General features: G+C 40.3%; 1 protein-coding gene across 2 annotated transcripts in view; it reads right to left on the reverse strand.

The window, feature by feature from the left end:
• Positions 1–20,579, reverse strand: part of LOC102306133 (filamin-A-interacting protein 1) — a 51,640-nt gene extending 31,061 nt beyond the window's left edge. For both annotated transcript variants that reach the window (XM_042226242.1, XM_005936234.3), the window contains exon 1: positions 20,120–20,579. The gene's annotated coding sequence lies outside the window, so the exon portion shown is untranslated. The remainder of the gene's footprint in view (positions 1–20,119) is intronic.
• Between the last annotated feature and the right edge of the window lie 3,104 nt (positions 20,580–23,683).

A 23,683-nucleotide genomic window follows, 5' to 3' on the forward strand; every position in this document is an offset into this window, starting at 1 on the left:
TATACAGCTTGGAGTACAACATGCATGAAGAGGATGATGTGGACAAAATACTCATTTGCCTAATAATTCTGCACCCCCTGTACACTTCACAGAGCAGTCATTCAGAGAGGGGCGAGGCACGGTGCTTGATTAAAGCTCCTCATTTTCTTACGTTATCAGTGTCTCCCATTCCATCCTTTTTTCAACAGAATTATATTCTGGTTATAAAAACATTTCATTTCTTTCACATGTGGCCCTGCATGAAGTCATGAACGACTGCACAACACCTCTGACATGTAAGCAGACATGCATAAGTTTACTAGAGCTTTACTAAAGCATAGGGCCAAGGATGTACTCTAATGGAAGCAACCACTTCGATGAGAAAGTCCTCCACAATACACTACAAACGTAAATAAATCAGACAAAACTGGGTCCTGAATAAACAGTGTTTCCGATTTTCAGTCCTCTGTTGTGAGCCATATTTCTGGACACATGATGAGTCTAAGATGTTCTCTGATTTACAAGACGGTGTGGATAAAACCTCTGACAGCTGTGGACTGACACATGAGACTGTGTGGATGAGTGGAAGCACGGTGCTTAAGAAGATCGTCCAATAATGACAAGGTCACAGCATTGACCCTGTGATCGACAACTGTTTCCAAAGCATTTTAGGAGATAATCTTTAATGTGAGCACTTCTGTTGTGTTATTAAATAATAACCCTATATTTAATGTAAAAGTCCAGATTTAAAACCTTTTGTGTCACATAAGAACCCCAAACATGAAGTCAGGTAGGAGACACTCACTAATGTTGCCGACAGGGTCCGACAGGGGGATAGCTTGGAAAAAGGCACTAACTCGTGTGCATTGAAAAATTGAAGTTTTTAAGTCTGTTGATGCTGCACGAATGCAGCGCTCTCTGATCGGGGGCAGGTGTAACTTAATCTGAGGCCTGATATGTCACTCATGTGCTATGCAGCCCGCTAACAGTGTAAATACAGCTAATGGGCGTCCTTGCAGCAGTCTCAGCTGCTTGTTTGGTGAAACTTAAAGAGGTATTTTTAGGGTGTCCCCACTCATGTCCAGGGTCCAACAAGGGGAGACTCCGGGGCTATCACTTTATGAGCCATCAGCAATCTCAGAGATGCCTGAACCTCAACTTCGCTTCACAGCTGCAGCTCTCGCACACATCCACAACAGCATTTGTTGTAAAGAAAGTGCCCGTTAATCGGGCGAGCTTGAAGCGCCTCCAAGTTAGCAGAGGTCACATTTGGATGAAAACACCAGAGCAGTTAGCAAACAGCCACCGGCTCAGGTTTCATATTGTAAAGATGTGTCCGGGAGTAAATATAGATCATACTGACAACTTCATGTGGTCTCTTGTTCATTAAATGGATTAGAAACAAACACCACAAGTGCTGTCATGCAAACACAAACCTGACAAAGTTGGGAGACTATGATTTACAAATGATTTGCAAATCTCAGAAACCAAAAAGACCATAGAAAACATATCAAATGTTTAAATGTACCATTTTGAAAAAAATATTTTGAATTTTGAATTTTAAGGCAGCAACACATCTCAAAAAAGTTTCCAACTGTGCAGCATCCCGTCTTATTTTAACATTAGACTGTAAACCTCTGTGAGCTGAGGAGAGTAGCTTTGGACTTTAACAGAGGAACGTTGTCCTGTTCTGGTCTGAGGAGGATTCTAGCTGCTCAGCAGTCCTGTTTCTGCTTTGTCCTGTTGTGGGTTTCATGATGCTCCAGATGTTCTCAGCTGGTTGAAGGTCTGGACTACCTGCAGACCAACTCAGCACCCGGACTTTTCTCTTACAAAGCCATGCCGCTGGAATAGATGCAGTCTGTGGTTTAGCATCATCCTGCTGTAATATGCAGGCCTCCCTAAAATCGCAAACCGTCTGAATAGGAGCATGTGTAGCTCTAAAACAGTATATACCTCTCAGCACTGATGCACCCCCACCATAGCATCAGAGATGCAGGATTTTGAACTGCGCACTGATAACGAGGAGGATGATCCCTCTACTCTTTAGTTTGGAGGACCTGGTGTCTTTTTTGGGATCCTCTTGGGATCCTCTTTGCCTCAGTCCATTTTAACAAGCTTTGGTCCACAGGAACTGGCGCTGTTTCTCCATCACAGTCACAGTCAGTCTGGCTTCTTCACTGCATGATGGAGCTTTAACCTGCGTGTGTGTGAGCACCACACTGAGCAGTTCTCAGACGGTGATTCCTGAAGTGTTCCTGAGCCTGTGCACTGATCTCCTTCCAGAGTCATGTTTTTAATGCAGCGTTGCCTGAGGACCAAAGATCATGAATATCTATTATTGATTCTCAGTCTTGTTCTTCATGCACAGAGCTTTAACCCGCCCTAACCCCCACCAACTGCAGTTTTCTCGGCTGATTCCGAAAAGACTTTTTGTAGATTTTGAATTGGTTTATGGACAGTGCATCTGCATATGTGTTGGTCATTAGGCAAATGTACTGAAACCTGCAGTCAGCTGAGACTGAAGAAGCCACTTGGATGGATGATCAAATGTTCCTCCCACTGAAAACGTGACATCCAGATGAACTGAATCAACTTTCTGGGATTTCCTCACCTGGATGATGGAGCATGCATCAAGACTCTACTGGACAGGAGTGAAGCTGTTTTTGTGTGAACACTGCGTAAAATGTTTATGTGTAATATTTAAGTGTCCTTCTTTTCCACTCTAGCTCTAATTTTGGTTTCTTTAGTTTTGTGTGTGTTGCAGGGTGGATTAAGAATATAACAGTAACGACAAGAACAAGTTTGTTTACGTGTGAAGCAGAGAGTATAATTTTTTCTTAGCTAAACTTCAAGGATAGATTAATAATTCCAAATGCTGATGAACCAGGAAGTCACATGAATCTTTTTGTGAAAAATTTGAATGCAGTCTTTCAAAGGCTGTTTGACCTGTTTGTGAAGCTCAGACTGCTGAACATAATATTTGAGTAGCTAATAATCACAGAGGTGACTGCTGATATTTCATCAGAAGCTAACTTTCTCGTCCACTGGCAGCAGTAGCCGTTGCCTCACAGATCTCTCACCACTTGCTCTGTTTTACGAGCTCAGCTGTGAAGAAATAATCCTGCGAAAAGTCCGTGGCTTCCTGCCAGCTGAGCTCACAAACCTCTGGATTCCCAATAAAACTCCATCCTTTACTATGTGGGATTCGGCTCATACTGAAGAGGCAAAGAAGTGTTTATTTGTGTAAGGCCTATCAATAATGCAAGGCCATTCACAGCACTTTATACAAGACATAAAAAGGATCACGGGGGTGTCATTAAAAGATGTATGGTTCTGGTCTCCTTTATAGAGAAAGATAAGTTATGATGAAATGAACACTGGAGCAGTATCATAAAAATCACTGAGGTGAGCTGCAGTTCCTCTGATGTCCACTAGAGGCTGGCCAGACAGGGAGTCGGTCTTCACAGACGATATGTTAAAATGTCCAACTATACAAATAAACACGTGAATGTGAATTATTGTGTGACTCGTCCAGGGAAGGTTTTAAATTAGAGGTGTGTAATTTGTGAGACGATGTGACAACGATCCACACAGAGAGTTTTTCTGCAACACAGCGTTAACGTCACAGAAACCACGCAGACATTAAGTGTTTTACTAATATTACTAAAACAATATATCACACATGGGGTGATGTTATAGTATAACTTTGTATTACTTTTATTTGTTTTGTAATATTGTTATAATGGGGTCTTACCTGTTCATGTTAGTCTTACATGATCTGACATGTTTACTGAAAATTTTATTACTATTATTTTTGTTTTTGTTTTGACTCCCGCTGTTTTTATCCATTTGTTCATTTTACCCAGTGTGGTAAAGCCTTCGTTCTCTTGTATCTCTCTTGACCCCCTTTTCCATTAGTACCAACTTGGATCGACTCGCCATGTCAACAGTGTAATAAATGACTCGCCCTTTGTTACTTTGTCTGCGTGTGAGCCCTGGATTTGTTTCCTGTCCATCACACTTAATGACACAAAATTTGCTTGTAGGGTCTCAAAAATGATTGCAGTGTTGGTGGTGCATTAAAGGTAGTCATTAATATTTTAATGAAGTTCTTTGATTTCATTCTTCTCTTAGCATTGAAATGTTAACGACTGACGTCACAGTGGCTATGTCCACCTCTTATACACAGTCTGTGGTATGAACCCACTTTTCCCTGTGGGTAAAATTTCCTGCACTGCAGACTTGGCTCATGTTAGCCAGTCAAGTCGGGTGGGGTCACATGCACTCAAATGACCTCACAGTAACTCTGCTCCAATCAAAGTGCACTTTCTCTAATTTGCTGTCACGCATACAAAAATCCCCACATAAATTGACCGTGTAACACAAAAATCAAAGCACTAACTCAGCGTGTCATTCTCCGCTTCAGTCCATGGAAAATCACTGAGCAAGGCAGGCTGGGATAAAATGCTTGACTAATATCAGCCCATCAAGCTCTTGTGCTTATAATAGTGACACTTACAGTTGGTTTCAGCGCTGCTGCAGGCTCATATTACCTCCTTATTACCAGGCAGTCAAAGCCACATCAGAAATAGAACAATTATAAGCAGCACTCAACAGCCAGCACGTGCCTTTACAACCACATCCTTAATGCTGTTTCTATACCTTCCACATATCTGCTTAAATTAGCAACTTTCTTGCCATGACCTTGTCCTGAAGTCACAGATATGACAAGCAAACGAGCAGCCAAGGTGAACTCATCTTAATGTTCATGGTTTTTGACACAGCCATTATTCAGCCTTAGTTCACTTTATTAATCAGCATCCATCATTTTAATCAGTGGGTGATTTTAAAAAATAATCTGTTGGACAAACTCTGATAAGGTTTTCTTGAGATGCCATATGGATGAATCTGATAGCATGAAGGGTCATTTTTTTACACTTAACACAGCAAATAAAAGACACAATAATCCAAACCTGCTCCAACATGGGAACAGCTATTCATGGATAACTTGGACTATGACAGAATACATGCACATCTGGGCAGTTCACTGAGGACACAGATGTTGCTGTTATGAAGGAACATTAATTCACTATGAATGCAAACTGTATCCTTACTTAATTTAAATTACAAGAATTTGTAGGTTTTTATAACATTTTAAAGATTATTTTATTAACTGCTCACTGAGGAGTATAGCTTCATACACTTGTTTTATTTAATAATTTATACCTGGTTTTTCTAAGTTCAGACACGTTTGCATTTGCAAACACAAAGACGCTTTGCAAATCTCAGCTTGCATAAAGTGAATCTTAAGTGTGTGGCTATACTGTCAAGTTCAGGTGACTGATCCTTCTTAAAACAGCACACTCAACCAGTGTGAGTAAAACTTATCTATATTTTTTCTTATGTAAGTATTTCAGTGTTTGAATCGGTATAAAAAGAAAGATATTTGTTACCTGTTTTACTTGTTTTTATTGAAAGTATACTTATTTTCATACTTCAAGCCTGAAAAATTATTAACCAATGTTTCCTACACTTCTAAATTCCTACATACACCCAGAGAATCCTACACAAATCTGCAGAAAAGGAGACACGTAAATTATTAACATATCTTCTTCTGCATCCTTTTCCTCTTATATATTTACTTTATGTAGTATTCATGTAGTATTCATGTAGTATTTATGTAGTATATGTGATTTTACTGAATGTTGTGCTGCACACAGATGCATGTATTCTTATTGTCTTGCCGTCTGTGAATTGTGGGACAAATAACATACAAACATATGAGGGAAAAGTAATTTTGTCTAAAGTATGCACTGTAAATACTGAAAGGCTGACCTTTGGTTTCATCCCAGAATGACTAAATAGATTATGAAATAAGGTGTGTAAACAGACAGCTCAGCCCAAATACACTGAATTTATTCACTGTTTTTGTGTGTTATTGAACAAAATATGGCCTTTTTAAATCACTAAATCTATCCTACCCTCATTTTTCCAGCTGAAAAATAAAGGAAATGTTCAGTTTTTACACCCAGCAGAACAGAGTAAAAGGTAATGTTTCTTAGATCGTCATGTTTTATCCATCCTCTCCATCGCTGCGTCCTGCCTTACATGGAGTCTTAAGGCCGCTCTGGTAAGTGAGCAGCAGAGCCACAAAGAAGCTGCTACAAAAATAGAAATCGTAAATGCAGCCCAGTTTAACCTGCTCGCTCCAGCCTGCTCACCCATCTAGGTGAGGCAGGAGCCACAGGCATCCTCTGCACACGCCTTCCTCTGGCTTTAGTAATTCATCCATTCATTTACAGCCGACAGCCCTCATCGGCAGTTCGGTTATCACAGAGCATCCATGACTTACTTTTATCTTTTATTCAGGAGTCAGGAGCAGAAGCATACTGTGTATTATGGAATATTATAAAAGCAAAGGAAGGATTTCACTAACATGTCTGCACAAGGTATATTCTACACCTGAAGACTGACTGTGGCTTAAATGTTTGTATCTGTAACTTTCACTGATGTAAACTCTACATGACGCAGACGTGTTCCTGAATCAAATCCAATATGTAAATTATTTTTTTCTATTTTCATTTTTTGTAAAAAGATCATGAAATGTTGTTTGCTCTCTGAGCAACAGAAACTCCAAACATGCGATTATCCTTGGGTTTTGAGCTTTGTTGAGTTTGTGGGTTTTGTAAATGTTTTTTTAATTTGTTTCTGGGTCCTTGGGTTTCTTTTCTTATTCATGACTGTGTCCTTTACATTGTTACGTTTGGTTTGCCTAGTTTACTCTTTCTGTCTCTCTGGTATTCGTTTGATATTGAAGTTGTCCGCATTTTCTCTCTGTTAAATTCTTGTTCCTGTTATGACATTATTAGTTTCCTGTTTGACTTTGATAGCTCTTTCTCACTGGTATCTTGTGTTTAGTATTAATTCATCTCCCGTATCACTGTCTTGATTGTTGTCACTGGTGACTTATCATCCAGCTGTTTCCAGTCTGTCTGTCTATGTTTTGGGGCTTTCTTTGTTTTTTAACTCTGCTTTGCGTTTGGGTAAAAAAATGTCCTACATGCTATCCGGTCGTTAAGTGATGACGTGACAAATCCTACTTCCGGGTCTAAAGTAGTCTGGGTTTAATATGGCTTTTGTGTTGTTAACATGTTTAATGTTTTGTATTTTCTTCTATTTGATCTCAAAAAGCTCCTAAAACAGTCAGTGATCACTGTTGACCTCTCTCTAATCATTTAAGCTCAGTTTTTAAAACCTTAGGATGTAACTACAGCCCAGCCCATGTAGCAGTATATGAATGACTAACCTCGTATTGTAAATGGTAAATGGCCTGTATTTATATAGCGCTTTACTAGTCCCTAAGGACCCCAAAGCGCTTTACATATCCAGTCATCCACCCATTCACAGCACACATTCACACACTGGTGATGGCAAGCTACATTGTAGCCACAGCCACCCTGGGGCGCACTGACAGAGGCGAGGCTGCCGGACACTGGCGCCACCGGGCCCTCTGACCACCACCAGTAGGCAACGGGTGAAGTGTCTTGCCCAAGGACACAACGACCGAGACTGTCCAAGCCGGGGCTCGAACCGGCAACCTTCCGATTACAAGGCGAACTCCCAACTCTTGAGCCACGATCGCCCATCCCGCCCATCCCGATTGTGGATGGATTATCTCAGTTGTTCTCCTGGCTGAAGTTTGGTCCTTTTACAGCATCCTGCCATGCGATTACATTTGTTCCTGACCACCGAGAACACTCACGTTAACTTTTATCGAGTGGAAAAAAGTTAGCTTGTTTATATTATGCTAACATAGCTGTGTCGCTAGCGGTCACGTAGCACATCATTATATACCAGCTAGCCAAACTTCAGTAACCCTACAAACGTCACTGCTGTTTAGTTTCTGTCTTCATTTATGCTGGAAGTGATAACAGAGCTGTACGTTTTAATTTGTTTCCAAAACCCCGCAGTCAGGACATGCTATATTGTATTTAGATAGAAGCTAGCGAGCTAACTCCCTGCTAACTTCTAACTCCGTTAAATGTCATAAATTCCGTTTTCATGGATGCCTGGATGTTAAACTCAATTGTTACACCTGGTAGAGCAGAACGCTGATCATTTTATTAAAGATGAAAGACTTTAGACAGTTTTTCAACTCTCAGTAATGCCATAGTGATCATTTGATATATGGACCTGCAGCGGAGTTTAGACCCAGACACGGCTAGTGACGTCAGACTTAACGACCGGATAGCATATAACATGATGTGTAAACATGGTAAAAGGATTTACCATGTAAAAAAAAATGTATACGTTATTCAATGAGTAAACAGACACGCTGGCCCAAAGGACTCCAGGACCAGGAGCTCTAAGCTGGTCTGTACCTCGTATTTTTTTAATGTAAACGTAAATTACTCAAGATTTTATGTAGTTATTAACATAGCGTAAACTGTACTTTCACTCCCCAAACTTCCTTCCTTCCAATTACTATATAATGTGCTACTGCTTTATAACGGCAAAGCTTTATAACGTCAGCTGATAAAGGTGAGGAAGAATTGAAATTCTATTAACATGTCCAAGTGAAATCACGTAACCTTAGATAATTACGGTGGCCTTGCAAAGAGTCAGTTGTGAAATTAACAGACTATCGTTCTGATCATCTTCTGAGTTGAAGCAGCAGTTCATGAAAGGAGGAAATGATTGCACTGAACATAATCAAGGTAGTTATTCTTTTTAAACATATTTGTCAGAACCCTTTAATTATCATTAAAATGTTATGGTTTTTGGACAGCAGATTAGATTCAAAAAATATTTTGTTACCTAACAAATCTTCTCAGTCAGTTTCACTTTCCTCCTCCTCTTTTCCTCCTCTCTGGGAGCTTTTATCCACTTAATAATTCTGCTCAAACTTAAATAGCTGAGATGCTCTCAGCTTCATGGAGAATTTAGTTTGTTTGCTGTAGTTTCACCATAAATGATCATACTGAAATCTAATCTCTTGTTGCTTCTACCATAAAACTCCTAAATTAGGAGGTTTTAACCATCCAAATCCTGGTGCATTCTCGGACCTCGTCAGTCATCGAGGCTAAAATTCTTCGGGTTTATATGAGGCAGGTTTCCTCCCAGGAGTTTGTGCGTGAGCTCTAATCAGTGGTGACCAGTCCAGAGAGCTGACATCATCCCAACATGCAGTAGGCCAGCAGCCAAGTCCCACATGCCTTTCAAATGGACTGAGTATGAAGTCACTTGACTCATAAACTCTGAGAGGAGGAGGAGGGGGAGGGTGCGGGTGAAGTGAGAGCGAGGCAGGATATCACGAGGGTTTGAACGCTGCTCATTTTACGTCGCTTTAAATTTTTACAAGCCGTTTAGCTCCTGAGCGTTGACCAATCTCAAGTGGTTGGTGGTCAGCCCACCACATGCATGACTCGAGAAATGAGTCATGAGAGAGGAATAAGTTTGGACTGTATCATAAGACTCCCACCGCATCACAAACAGCCATACTGACTAAAGGGGACAGAGATTTATTAAGTATGCGTAAGGCTTCTCACATCAATGAAGAAGATCTACATTTAAATAGAAAATCTGGGATAGGAGAACCTGAATAACTAAATCAACATTTAATGAGAGCCTTGAATTACTGATACCTGTTATCAGCCGGCTGAATGGCTGTTATCAGTCGTTATCAGTCTTTTGCCAGCATGTGGCTTCTTCAGCCAACGAGGAGGCCGTTATCACTTCATTCACTGGTAAGTGCAGAGCATAGAGTTACACACCATGGCTCATCCACTGGTTAGTGAAGTCCTGTTGTGAGCTTAAGCTGACGTTTCTTGCATCATTTTGTGTTTATTTTGAAACCATATGTGATGAACAGCAGTCCATCTCACTGTGAAACCCTTGACAATGAGCACAACCACAGTAATCCTCCAGTTTAACTTGAATAAAGACCCTTATTTACAAAAATAACCTCGTGTTTTATTCAGAAGCCAGGAAACTAGCAGGAAAGTGTTTACTGAGGTAAATATGAGGGAGCACTGGGTCATTTTCCCACAGACTTCCACGATTTAAGCAGAAGTTTTTTATGGAAGTACTGGAGTCACCTCCTACTGGCCCCTAGAAAGAATGAAGATTTCAGTTGTTTGCAAATGAGTTTCAGACCCAGAAGTTACATCCATCTTTGTATGTTGCAGATCACACCGCTGTGTTACAGCATGTATAGAAAACCAATGCCCTGTGGATGAGAATGGACTGGGTTTTCCAGTACCATCCAAGTGGGAGGAAACCCTGGAGACAAACTATCTCATCTGGCCTGAGAATGGGTGGATGGGTGCATGGATGGATCGATGGATCTTTTAACTTATTTTAGGGTTCTCACCAGTTTTCTTTGGTTCTGCTGTTTTTAGGACTAATCTATTGAAGCAATCACTGTGTAAGGTGAATGAGGGGAACAAACTTGCTGGATTTCAGCACCCAAAGGAGTGTCAAAGAGGGGGATTTTACAGTGTGACAACCTGGGTCATAAGGAAGCCTTTGCAGTAAATATTAAGGTTCAGATCACACATCAAATGCATCAAACAGACAAAGTCTCAGTCCAGATATTGGAGGACATTATGTCCCTACTTCAGGGTTTCTGAAAGAGTAAAAATAAATATGATTCAAACTTGGATAAGAGTGCAGTATGTCTACCTTGTAATATGATGGCAAATTCAAGGCTGAGCTCAGACAGCTTGCCACAACATCAACATCCCATCTTTCCCAGCGTGATCCATCTTGATGTTATCAGCTGTTTGATATGCCCTCCTCATTGCTACAGAAAAGTGTAGCCAAACAAATGCAGTGCTCGCCTCTGCTCCCTGTTATGCTGTCATGGGAACAGCAGTTGTTGTTATGAAACCAAACATGACGGCGGACGCTGGTCCCACACAGATTAGTGAGCTGAATTAGCAGAATGATCTCATAGTTCCTGTCTTATCAGTTGGCCTTGGGTTGCAAATGGAAGATACGGTCACACTGTTACAAGCTGAAGCTGAGAATTTAAAGGCTAATGTGACCAGAATCTGCAACGTTTTTAGAAATCAGTTATAGTTTTTCCTCATTTTTTTTTCTTGAATCCAAATTCAAGTCAAACATTTGATCAAGTTTTCACAACCACCAGGAGGGTATTTTAAAACAGCCAAAAAGAAATGAGGGATTAATCTTTTGCTTTAATTGTGTTTGCTTTGGATCAGCAAAGCGATTTTCACCTCTGATGTCCAGCTATAAATGTACTGGAAACATTGGAGCTATTCCTAGAAGCAAATCTTTTCCATTATCTAGATACGTTTGCTGAGTTAAACTTGGAAACATCAAGTTTTATTCACTTCACTTATCCAGATAATGGAGTAATCCTACCCTATGGCACGGAGCCCAGGCAGTAAGGATTTTGGGTACAAGTTTCTGATCTATCAAAGAATTATAATGGAGAATTACAAGATCTAATAATGCTTAGGGACTGATTAATTCCTTACAACTACAAGACATTAATAAGAAACACTAAATTTGTCATTTTCAGCTCTTTAAATCATTAAGGAGATACCTATAATCGACTGTTTGACCAGTTCTGGAAAATACTCAATTTATAAACTTCTTATTAACATATACAACTACTTTATTTGTCATTCAGCTGCATTTATAAATGTTTCGCACTGCTTAGAAACATAGCTTCATGCAAACTCTCACATCCCACCTCGTCGTCAGTGTATCAGTCCATGTTTGCTTGTGGTGTACCTCAAAACTCTTTTAGGTTTTTTTTTTACCTCTTGGTGAAATCTTCCAGAAGCATCAAATGTATGTACCACTTTTTGTAAGGAACTAAGATCTATTTTGCAACACAAAGCACAATACCCCTGAAACAGAAGTCAAAAACGTGATTTCTCAAAACTTTTTTCTGACTAGTTACTTTTTGGTTTTGCACCAGATTATGACTGAGGAATCTCAGAAGAACCACCCCTTCTGAAACCCAAAGATTCCAGTTATTGGGAAATTAAAAGGAAAGAGACACAGAAGATGATGAAATAACACAATAAGAAGAAAGTCTTGAGTTGTGAAAGCTGGGTTGAGATGAGATGAGATCTTTTTTATGAATTGCATGGTTCGAATGTTTGTTGGGATCCTGGTCATCATCAGCGCTGCGTTCACAAACCGTTACACCCAAACACATCCGCTCTTTCATCATAACAGTTTAGAGGAGACATATGTTGACCCATTTAATATCCTGTTAGGATTTGAAACAACTGGTGCAAATCAAACATCTGGATCGCCACCAAACTCTAATCAGTGGTTTCATGTTGCAGATTATGTTTGATAATTTTGAAAAATAACGTGCTGACGGACGGGTCAAGCAAACAATTTCCACATTCAAAAATTTAATTATGCTGCTTTTTATTCCCATCCGTTGGTTTTTGTTTGTTTTGTTTTTTTGCTGCCTGTATGCACACCCAGAAAAAAGACAACTTTTTAAAATAGCTAGCAAAGCAAAGGGAAGGTCCCAGGAGATCTGGGCAGGGTCGGAGTATGCTGGGTACAACAACAGAGAGGAGGTCGAGTTAAAGACCTTCTCTGTTTAATGTTCAGCTCTGAAACACATAAAAGCGGGAACATTTTTAAATAGAAGAAGAGACGTCTGATGTATAGTTCAATCCTCAAAGCAAAATCAGAACCAAAGCAAAACCATGAAATTAATCCAAAGGAAACATGTGAAGGTTTGTAGCCTGTGTCAGGTCCGGCTATGCCCGAGGAGTCCAGTGCACAAACATTAAGGAGTAAAGGAACAATATATAAGCTTTTTATATAGTGCACATCGGTCCAGATTTCACAAATATGTAGACTTCATCTGATAATACATGATTAAAATATTTTCAGATGGTTTCCACTCTTCATTTTTTTATGTGCAGAAACAAAATGTTAAAATACAGTACAATGTAAGATTTTAAAATGAAGGAATTTTTTGTATTCATTTTTTACTTTTTTCTGTTTTTTAATTTTGTTTTACCTGGAATTTTTTTATGGTTATTTATTTTATTTTATTTTTTTACATTTTTGTTAGCCACCAGAAAGAGTAAGATGAGCACCTTTTTCTTTCTGTTGTTAAGGTTTTACTAAACAAATACATTTTTGAGACATAACCCACCATGTTTTATGCTACTGTGGGTTTATTCCTAAGAAGGTGCTACAGAAAATCTGTTTTCTTCCATTCAACCATTTTTCAAAACTGTTCATCCAGCTTGTCCTGGGTCTGCTCCGGGAGTAGGCCCCGGGGCAGACCCAGGACACGCTGGAGAGATTATATCTCTCGGCTGGCCTGGGAACGCCTTGGGCTTCCCCCAGATAAGCTGGAGGAGGTGGCTGGGGAGAGGGAGGTCTGGGCCTCTCTGCTTAGGCTGCTGCCCCTTGGATAAAGCGAACGAAGATGGATGGATGGATGGATGGATGGATGGATGTTCATCCAGCTTAGAGTCATTGAGGGTCATCTGTCAGCACAAGGCTAACACAGACAAAACGTTCACACCAGCAACAAATTTAGAATCACTGGTTAAAATAATGCGTACGTCTTTGGACTGTGGGAGGAAGAACCCATAGTACCCGTGTGTGTGCAGAAAGAACACTAACTCCACACAGCTGACTGAGCACTTTTGGCCACTCCCTTATTTTCCAAGGGGTCGCCACAGGGATGGATCCACATTACACCAATACAGGACTGCCCTTCCTTCCTCCCTCTATCCTGGTTTGATACTGCCACGTGTACCGTGGTTTCTTTCTCCCACCAACTTATGTTCACTACTACACTACGATATTGCGAAAATGCATCTTTTTCTCTCCGTTTTGACCTTCCGTCCACACTGAGACGCCGTTTTTTGTAAAGGAAAACGCAGCGTTTTGAAAACGCTCTCCAAAGCGGATACATTTGAATACGCCGTTTTCACTTTGCAGTGTGGACAGCGAACCTGGAGCCTTTTTGAAAACGATGACATTGACGGAGGGCATTATACAGCAGTTGTTTTGTTTGCTCTCAATTTTGAAAGCCCTATTAAATATTAATATCTCTTTGTACATGCTCCAGATAGCTTTTCTTCAAATTCTTTAATTCTCACTTGCTTTTGCAACTTTGTACTTTTGTGTTACTCGCAGCAACAATTCCACCTCATTGTTAGTCCATTTAAAAAACTCGGTGCTTTTCCTCAACATTTTACCGCAATGTTTCAAAGAGCTGGAAAGTAAATAAACAGCAGACAGAAATGAGGCAGGTCGAATCGTCTTGCATTGCATGCATGCGCATTACTGGAGCGTAAGCGTTTTCAGCCGTTTCAATGTCCGAGAACGCTTACACAAACTCCTAAACACAAACTTAACAATGTAGTGTGTGCTGTACAGTGTAGCGAGGAATGCCCAGACCTCTACATTGGAGAGACCAAACAGCCACTTCACAAGCGCATGGTACAACATAGAAGAGCCACCTCCACAGGACAAGACTCAGCTGTCCATCTGCATCTTAAGGACAAAGGTCACAAGAAGCAATTTATGTCCACAGTGAGCGACTATCTTTGAACAGAGGTGGTGGCTTAAGACACCAACTGTCTGCCATCTATAATCCAGTTTTGAGATCCCTTCCCAGACGCCTTAACCCCCACATCCCGGGCCATCTGACCTCAGGAAATCACATGATAGGGTGGGGCTAGGTTTCACCATGAGCTCACCCGAAACCTTGGCTGATTGTGACCTACTCATGTGATTAGGTAGAGGATCATTAGGGGATTGATTGTCCCTCTCAATGGGATACTCCCACAGGGCTTAAATCTGGGACTCTCCACCATTTGACCCTAGAACAGAAGAAGCTTCTTGGATGAGAGGTGAAACGTCTTCAAGCCACTTAAAGAAGTCCAGACGCTTTTCTTTCCAAGCTCCTTAGACTACGATGACCTGGATGACTGAGAGCCTTCACAGACATCTGCTGTTTTGTGCTCTAGTTTTGGAAAGTAAAATTCCAGGATTTTCTCTCAATGTCATCCGGATGCGCTGGTGTGTTGTGTATGTACAGTTTTTTTCCCTTTTTGTTTCACAAACCAACATGGAGGTGTTACACTACTGGGTCTGTGTAATTCTGGGTTAAGTTATATTATTTGATTTGTTGTTTTTCATGGGTTTGGTTCTCTTTAATTTTTTTATGTGTGTGTTATATTTATAATTCCTAGTTTCTAGTTTTCTGTCTCTATGCCTTCCCTGTGTTCCATGTTTAGTTACTCTAGTCTCTGTGTTTCATGTTCCTAGTCAGTCGTGTCTCCATGTCACAGTGTCAAGTCTGCGTCTTTGTGAAGGTTTCCTGTTTATTTTGATAGTTCCTTGTCCTGTGTTCAGTGCATTTGGTTTTGCTTCCTCCACGTCTCGTTATGTCAGATTAGTCCAAGCTCTGTTTTCCTCCTGTTTCCTATTCCCTCGTTACTCCGTTGTGAATTTAAGCCCTGTGTTTTCCTCTGTCTGTTGTTGTAATACTCTATGTGCTGTAAGTTTCTCCAGGTTTCTGGTTTCTATTATTCTTAGTTCCCTGCTCCTTGTTTCCAAGTGTTAAGTTCTTAGTTTCCATGTTCAGGGTTTTAATTTTTTGTAAGTTATTTTATGGAGGATTTTTCCCAACGAAAAAAGCTGCTGCTTTAAGTTTACATTCCACGTACAAGTCCTGCATTTGGGTCCTTCATTCTGCCTACTGCACATGACAGGATGCAACCAGAATCCTAAAACACTGAAGCTACACAATAAGGGGTACTACACCAATGAGTGACATCACTATCGCTATGTGCATCTTTTATACAGTCAGTGCCAGTCAGACCAACAAGCCTGCACCACTGCTAAACACTTCTCACTGACTCTCAATGATTAAGTCAAAGTGTTTAAACAGACCAAATTACAGGAGACCATAGGGGTGGATGAGCAGGGTGCAGCACGAAGGTCCTGGGCAGGCTTCAACCAACCCAGCGGGGCTTTTACCTCCACCAGAAGTAACATGCTATAATTCAAAAAACGTTTTACAATTACGTTCCCCTCATAATGATCCCATTACATCTCTGGAATACCATAAAACCATAACACAGCACATCTTTACTACTATTAGTGTAACACAAGTTTTCTTTCATTCAGGAAAACTAATGGCACTTGACTGCAGAGCATACTTGCACAAACGTTCATGTTTTCCATTCATTAGCTGCTTATAGATATTTCAGTCTGGACACAACAAACCTTGTGTGACTGAAAATTGTTTTCCTGCTGCAGCATCTCCGCCCAGCTGCTGTAGAAACTGTGTAGGAAAGAGCAGAGCTTGTCTCTCAGCTGAGCGGCGCTTAAGCACTCTGGTAAAACATCTATTAAATTAATGCCTCCTGATGTACTGCTTCCTGAAACCAGCCTTTACTGGGCTGTGAATAAGGGAGTCATAACTCACTGATTCACTGAGCGAGTGTCTCACAGACGATCCTTTCATGACTCAGTAACGACACACTCAGCGTGGCTCAGTGAGTGTCGCTTCATTCCAGTAACTCATTATTGAAGCCGTCACTATACATCTAAATGACGCCTGAAAGCATTTAACTGATCACACTTACGCTTTAGTTCTGAAGGTTTTATTTTGGCCCCACTTCAGCCTTATTTAAAAGGTTGATAATTTCTCGTTTACACACAGCACCTACACAAAGCTGAGCCGAGTCTGCTTTTCCTTATTCTCTGTCATGTATCTCTTGCTCCAAAGGAAGAAGTCAGCGTACAGCATGTTCAAGAAATCCCTGCAATCCCCTATGATGCCACAGGAAGTGGATATCCCTGATGATCCCATCTTAAATCCCTCTGTTTGCAAGAGACAGCCAATCAGAATCAAGTTGTCTCAAAGGGGGAAGAGCTAAAATGGCTTGTTACAGAAATGACATGAAATGAGAGGTTGTACTGAGGCCCAGTATGAAATAAATAAGGATTATTTTGAACTGTGAATCATACAAAGCTGCTCTAATAGATCCCAAGTGTAACAGCAGGACCTGGAAAGGAGATGATTAAGGTCACTTCGCTTTTGTTGCATTTAAGATCAATTTTGGCTGTTTAATCTGTCAACCAATCAAATTCAAGAATTCGAGAGAGTTTAAGAAGCCCTGAGTCTTTTCAGTTTCAAAAACTCAGCTGACTAGCAAGGGGTGCCTCAGAACCTCAGGGACAATACGTGTCAGTGTAGGCCAGTCATTAACCAAACCCTGCTTTTTTAACTCAAGTGGGACCAAAAGGCACAAACTGAAAATCCTCCTGCACTAACTAAGACTTGAAACTAGAGACGGAGACCATAAACTCATCAGGAAAGTGTTTACTAAGCTCACACAGAAACCAAGTTAAGGACAGATTTCTTTTTGCCATCAGAGGAGTCACCCCCTGCTGGCCTTTAAAAACCATGCAGGTTTATGCAGATTGTTGGCTTCATGCTCCAGAACCAGAAGTATGTTGGCATACTTTGGCATGCAGAGAGGAGCAGCCAGGGATCGAACCACCAACTTTCCAGTTAGCGGATGGCCTGCTCCTCCTCCTGATTGTTGACCATCAAATCACTATGTTGCAGGATTTTAGCTCCTCCCTGTGTTTAGGTGGAGACAACAGTCTTGTATTAAAGACGTACCAAGCCAGTTTTGGAAGGTTAAAAGCATGGGGGTAGTATTAACCCGCAGGTTTCTCAGCCAAACAGCCAAACATCTGGTTTGGAGATTTTTGTTTTCTACTTTTTTTCCCCCGACTTGCCATTTGACTTCTTTGCTACAACATTAGGTTTGAAGATGGTGGTTTGAGTTAACATGCACCTCTTCACAACATTAACCCTGCACGAAAACCTAAGAGTTAGGATCAGTGACTGTGCCAGTCTTACTAATCCTATCCCTGAGTTTATAACATAGTGAGGCCCTGGTGTTTGCTATGAAGACTATGGTTTCAGTCAGTGACACTACAGGGAGGACTCAGTCTGTTTCCTAGACTTTTTAAATACTCGAACACTTGTCCACCCAAGATTTAGTCACATCGCCATCTGTCATTTTTCTTTTCACTCTTTTCCTCTTTCAGTTCTCCATGGTGGACCATCAGGTATCATGGGTCATTCAGATGTTTTTGATCTCAATCTTTGTCTAGCAGCACCGTCATCCTTTTGTCCATTAAATACCTGAATTGTGTGGTTGGTTTGCAGTAGGTGTTTAGGTCCTACACAATCATTTTCATAACAGTTCTTTCTCAACTGTTGATGGTGCAAATCTACTACACTGTTTCTCTGTGCACACATCTGTCCCCTCTACTGTTCGGCCAGATTTCCCATCAGAGTCGAGGGTTGGGGGATGCAGGGTGTGGTATGCTGCACAAACTGAACTCTGAATGTTATTTGTGACACTTGAGCCTTTCTGTGTCTCTGTTTTGTAACTCCACACGCTTTCTATTTTTGCCAGCTTCGCGCAGACATCTACTGCATCATCTGCTTCTGTCATATTTTCCATTTCTAGGTTAAAGGATGTTGTTTGTTGAAGAGATTGTGCAGACAAATTTATGATTTGGGGGTTATATTAATAAATCTATTAGAAAAACCTGGCATGGGATAAGAGTACAGTTTTTCTTTGGACATTTATTAAAGTGATCCGTGTGGGAAACCAGAGCATGGCCTCCCACTCTCCTTTTAGAGTCTAGAATTTGCATCATGAATGTGCAGTATGTGATGAAATAATCAAGTTTGGAAAGGAAGGCCTTTAAACCCGTTAAATTGTAAACAAAAAATGTTTTACCGCTTTCAGTAATTCTGAGTAAGTTTAATCATTCATCATGAATTATTTGGATATGCTTTAATTGATAAAACATATACAGGTGTAGGTGAAAGGTTCATGAAGAGGTTTATTAGCCTGTGAGCTCAAACCTGACCCCAACCTCATAAAAATGTGCTTCATATTTTTGTCTCTGAGGTCTTAAGGTAGTTGGAAATCCTGTTGATTTTTCAGTATTATAAAAGTCGCAAAGCAGCAAATGTTAATTAGTGACCATTTTAACTGGATTTACAGCAATGACCTTAAAATATTTTTGCCTAATAATAACTAATAATGTTATCATTTCTAAACTGAACGCACACACATCACACTTAGCTTAGATCACGTTTTTCACTCCATTACAGATCAAATCCACCGTCATGAGTCAGGTTTCCATAAATAGCTTGGTTTGAGTCACTGCTGATGTTTTGTCGACCTGTCCATCCACCCTGACCTCCTCCCTCAGCTGACTATTTGGTTCTGCAACGTCATTTGTATGACTGATGTTGCTGTGCATCGACAAGACACATTTTAAATATAACATTTCCACACTTCTGATTATTAGTATTTTTGATTATTTAGTGAATGAAGTTACAAGGAAGCAGAACACCAAGCTTGTCTGATTTTTTTCTGATGAAAAAACGGGAAATAATTCAGCTGCCAATAATATGGAACAACACCTCAAAACTACCTTAAGTAATTAGCTGATATAAACTACTGTAACAAATCTTTATTGTAAACTGCTTTATTTATTGAAATATCCTGATTTCTTTATTTTAATCATTATATTTGGACTCTGGATATTTATTTGTTGTGGAGTTTTTTTAATTTCAAATAAACATTTTGATAACTCCTCGTACTGTTTACTTGGTGATATAAAACCTATATTTATCTCAGTTTTTCTGTTAGCTGACATTTAATTTAGTTCAGATGATCTTGTCTGGATTTTTTTTTTTTCTTTAATAGCAGTTGTGATTCACCAACTCTTTATACTGATCTCTGTATCTTTGCATTTCTGAATATTTGAGGGAAAAGTATGTTTTTATATGATTGTCCTGTTTTTTGTATAATAACTGCAAACAATAAATAAATGCGCAAAAAAATTATAAATACTGTTTTGCTTCCATCAGTGTAAGGTGTTTCAGTAATGGTATACGCCAATATATTTTCAAAATTATCGGTCTATAATATTGGCATGTTGGCAAATATGATGGCACATACCCATTTCAGTAGTGGTCAGATGTTTTTCTATTTTTCTTTGTGGCAAATTAAAACAAATATATCAAAACAAGCCAGAAATCAGAGTTACTCACCTGGTAGCTCTTAATGTCACAGCTGTTCGATCCCAAAATGACTCCGGTCCTTATTAATACTTCACTTCTTCTCCAGCACTCACCACACCAGCGTGTTTGTCTTCTTTCCTTTAAATCTTAAATCCAGCCTTCACTGTGTCTCCTTTTCTGCCAAAGTTGGAGCATGGTGAAGCTTTGTCCTCTCCAAGTTTGGGCTGTATGCTCACTGGCCGAGAGAGTATGAGTGAGAACTGAAGACAGAGAGAGAGAGGAGGGGATCGTGCGAGGGCAGAGATGAGAATAAACAGACTCTTTCTCTGAGCTGAAATAAAATAAGTTCTCTTTTTGCCGCAGGATGGTCAGCCTCTCTCTTTACGCCTGCTTGTTCCCGGTCATCAGCACTGAGGCTCTGCTCTATATTTAACCCGTGCTCTCACTCTGTGTTAGCAGCTCAACTGACTGACGGACTGACTGAGGCTCGTCCAAACCCCCAACAGCTGAGCTATCAGCCCTGACCACACCTTCTCCTCCTCTCACAGCCAAAGGACTAGGTTTGGGTGCGTTTGGCTTGAGTTGTGGTTTGTTTTGTTTCACTCCAAAATATTTTTATTCTTAACAGCATGAAACCCAGATGTTCCTGCCCCTCTGTTAATGTGACATCACTGTACTTGAGTTGATCACTCAAAATTAAGTGGATTTAACTTGAATAAACAAGATCAGTAAACTTCTGGTATTCATGGTGAACTATCAGCTCTCAGATTTTCTTTGTTTTCATGTGTTTTTACCTTAAATAGTCAGTTTGTCTCATTCACTTCTTCCAAGCACTCCCCATCTTCTTTATTTCCTAACCCTAACCCTAAACTTTAACACACCATCTTCTCACCTTTCCCTAACCCTAACGAGTGTCTTTGACAATCATTTCTTTGACCTTCTCACCCCTTCTCTAACCTCAGTTTTATTCCCAACCTTTCTAATCCTCACATTTTTACTAAACTTGACCTCTTTTTTAATAATTTATGTAACGTTTAGCTTCTTTAGACCCACTTTTGTCCTGCTCACATTGAATAATTCTGAATACAGAATTGCCCGACTGCTGCTAAATATAATTTTATTTATGTGAATATGTCTGTACACAAACACAAACATATATCATGTATTCTCTATTTTAACAAGTTAAACATTCAGAGCAGGAACTTGGTAATGCAACAGTGCCACCATCTCTAATCTGACTCCTAATTTTTAATCCTGACCCCCTGAAATTTATCCACAATCACTGACCCTAACCCCCATGAATCTAACCCCTAAACCTAGATCCAGCATCTTCCCATAATGCAGCGCTGCAGCCTCCTTGCTGACCGCTAGGCTAACTGGGAACATTCCCGCGTCAATCAAGTCAAACTTCTGTTATTGCGAAGCTAGCCGCTCACAATGGTGGAGAGAAAAGTTGATTCTGAAAGCAGAGCCTTTCAGCGCCAATGGGTGACTGAATATATGTTTACAGACATTGCTGGTAAACCTGTGTGTCTTATTAGTGGAGCTAATGTGGCTGTAATTAAGGAATTTAATTTAAGACGGCACTACGCGACAAAACGTCAGGATAAGCTGAAAAACCTAAATGCAGATCAGAAACTACAGAAAGTAGAAGAGCTAAAGAAGAATCTGACATTTCAGCAGACATTTTCCACCAGAGCAAAATCACAAAGTGAAGCTGTTGTGAAAGAAAATTTTATTGTAGCAGAGGAGACAGCCAAATCAGCCCGGTACCACTCTGAAGAGCTGCATGATGAAGCTGTGCGTTGTCTTGTGTCCAGACAAAACGCAGATTTTGGCAAATGTGAGCCTGAGGAGAAATACGATTGCTGATCGAGATTGTGAGATGGCCACTGATTTAAGAACACGGTTGTGTGAAAGAAGCAAAAACTTTATTGCATACTCTCTTGCTGTGGATGAAAGTACAGACATGATGGACATTGCACAGCTGGCCATCTTCATCCGTGGAGAGGAAATATTGAACATTAAATCAATGCACGGGACAACGACAGGAAAAGAAACTGCCCTGGGACAAACTTGTTGGACTTACAACAGATGGAGCGCCGGTGTTGTGCGGTGAAATAAGCCACACAACACCGGCGCTCCATCTGCTAGTCAGCAGGATGCGAGTAAAGATGCAGGAGGAGAACTGTACCAGTGAGTTAACAGCATATCACTGCATCATACACCAGGAAAGGCTGCGTGGTAAAGTCCTAAAAATGGAGCATGTAATGATCACCGTAACGCAGACCGTAAATTTTATCTGAGCTAAAAGTTTAAATCACTGTCAATTTCAGTCTTTTATGTGGGAAATAGATTCAGAGTTTGCCCACATTCCTTATCAGACAGAGGTCCGTTGGCTGAGTTGGGATAAAAATTCTCAATAAAGTTTTTGAGCTCAGCAAGGAAACCTGTCAGTTCATGGACATGGCATGTATGATGCAGTGAAGGCATTTCAAGTGAAGCTGTCACAAATGCACCAGTGCAACCTGCCTCACTTTCCCTGTTGCCAAGTAATGTTGAACCAAGTCAGTGGACTTTGCTGAACTGCACCTGTGCAGATTCAGATGGAGCTGCAGTGTAATGATACACTCAAAGTGGGCAAGTCCTCAGGTAAACAAGAGTAACTACCAATAAGAGTGGAGGATGCTGTTGATGCATTAGAGGGTTACCTAGGCAACCAGTGCCTGGAACGTCTGCAAAGTCATCTTTACCCCTAATCTTTAATCCTAATCTGTGTGTTTTAGGCTCTTCGTTCAGGTTCTATGTCCATGTGTAGGAAGAGTTGCTCTAATTTATAATACTGTTCCCGTGCTTTTAAGATGTGTTTCCATGTACCTCTAAATCAATGCATATCCAATCTGTGGGCACATGTATATGTTTATTTATACTACTTAATATTCTCATTGGTTACACAACTTAATCCCTAAGTAACCCCTGAACCTTAATGCTGAACACAAGCCCTACCTGGTAACCTTAAACTAACTCTAAGTTCTCAGAAAATGTGATTTTTCACAGTTTGAAATTTGCCCTTGAGAATCTTGTTAATAGGGTTAGAAAAATTAGACCTTCTAACTAGCACACGTAAAAAACTATTAACATTTTTCCACCAAATATCCCTTTGTTCCCTTAAAGCTACGGGATATGACCAACATTAACGTAAGCACACAAAACTTTAAAGCTCTGAGAATTTCTAAGAATCAATTTAAGACCTTTAACAGCCTTTTAAAGATGTGCATATGGAAAATATTTGAGTTCATGTATTTGTAATATGACTCAATTGAAACAGGAAAACAAACACTTTTTGGACCGACTGCTTTGTAATAGTGTTATTAATCATGTTGTGGTTTATTGTAGTCAGCAATGAGCTTGTAAATGTTATTTTTTCAGTGATCTTCGGCTCAGCTTGAGTCTGGCTCAGCTGTGTACAACAATGAGCGTGTTTGCGCGCTAATTTCTCATCATTGATTGTTTTCAGATGTAAAGTAAAATCACTGTTTCAACAGCCGTCCTGAGGCTGGATCAGGCCAGGCTTTTCAAACACGACGTGATTTA

The sequence above is a fragment of the Haplochromis burtoni genome, unplaced genomic scaffold (assembly GCF_018398535.1).
Source record: "Haplochromis burtoni strain Fernald_Lab_line unplaced genomic scaffold, NCSU_Asbu1 Contig_203, whole genome shotgun sequence".
NCBI classification, from domain to species: domain Eukaryota; kingdom Metazoa; phylum Chordata; class Actinopteri; order Cichliformes; family Cichlidae; genus Haplochromis; species Haplochromis burtoni.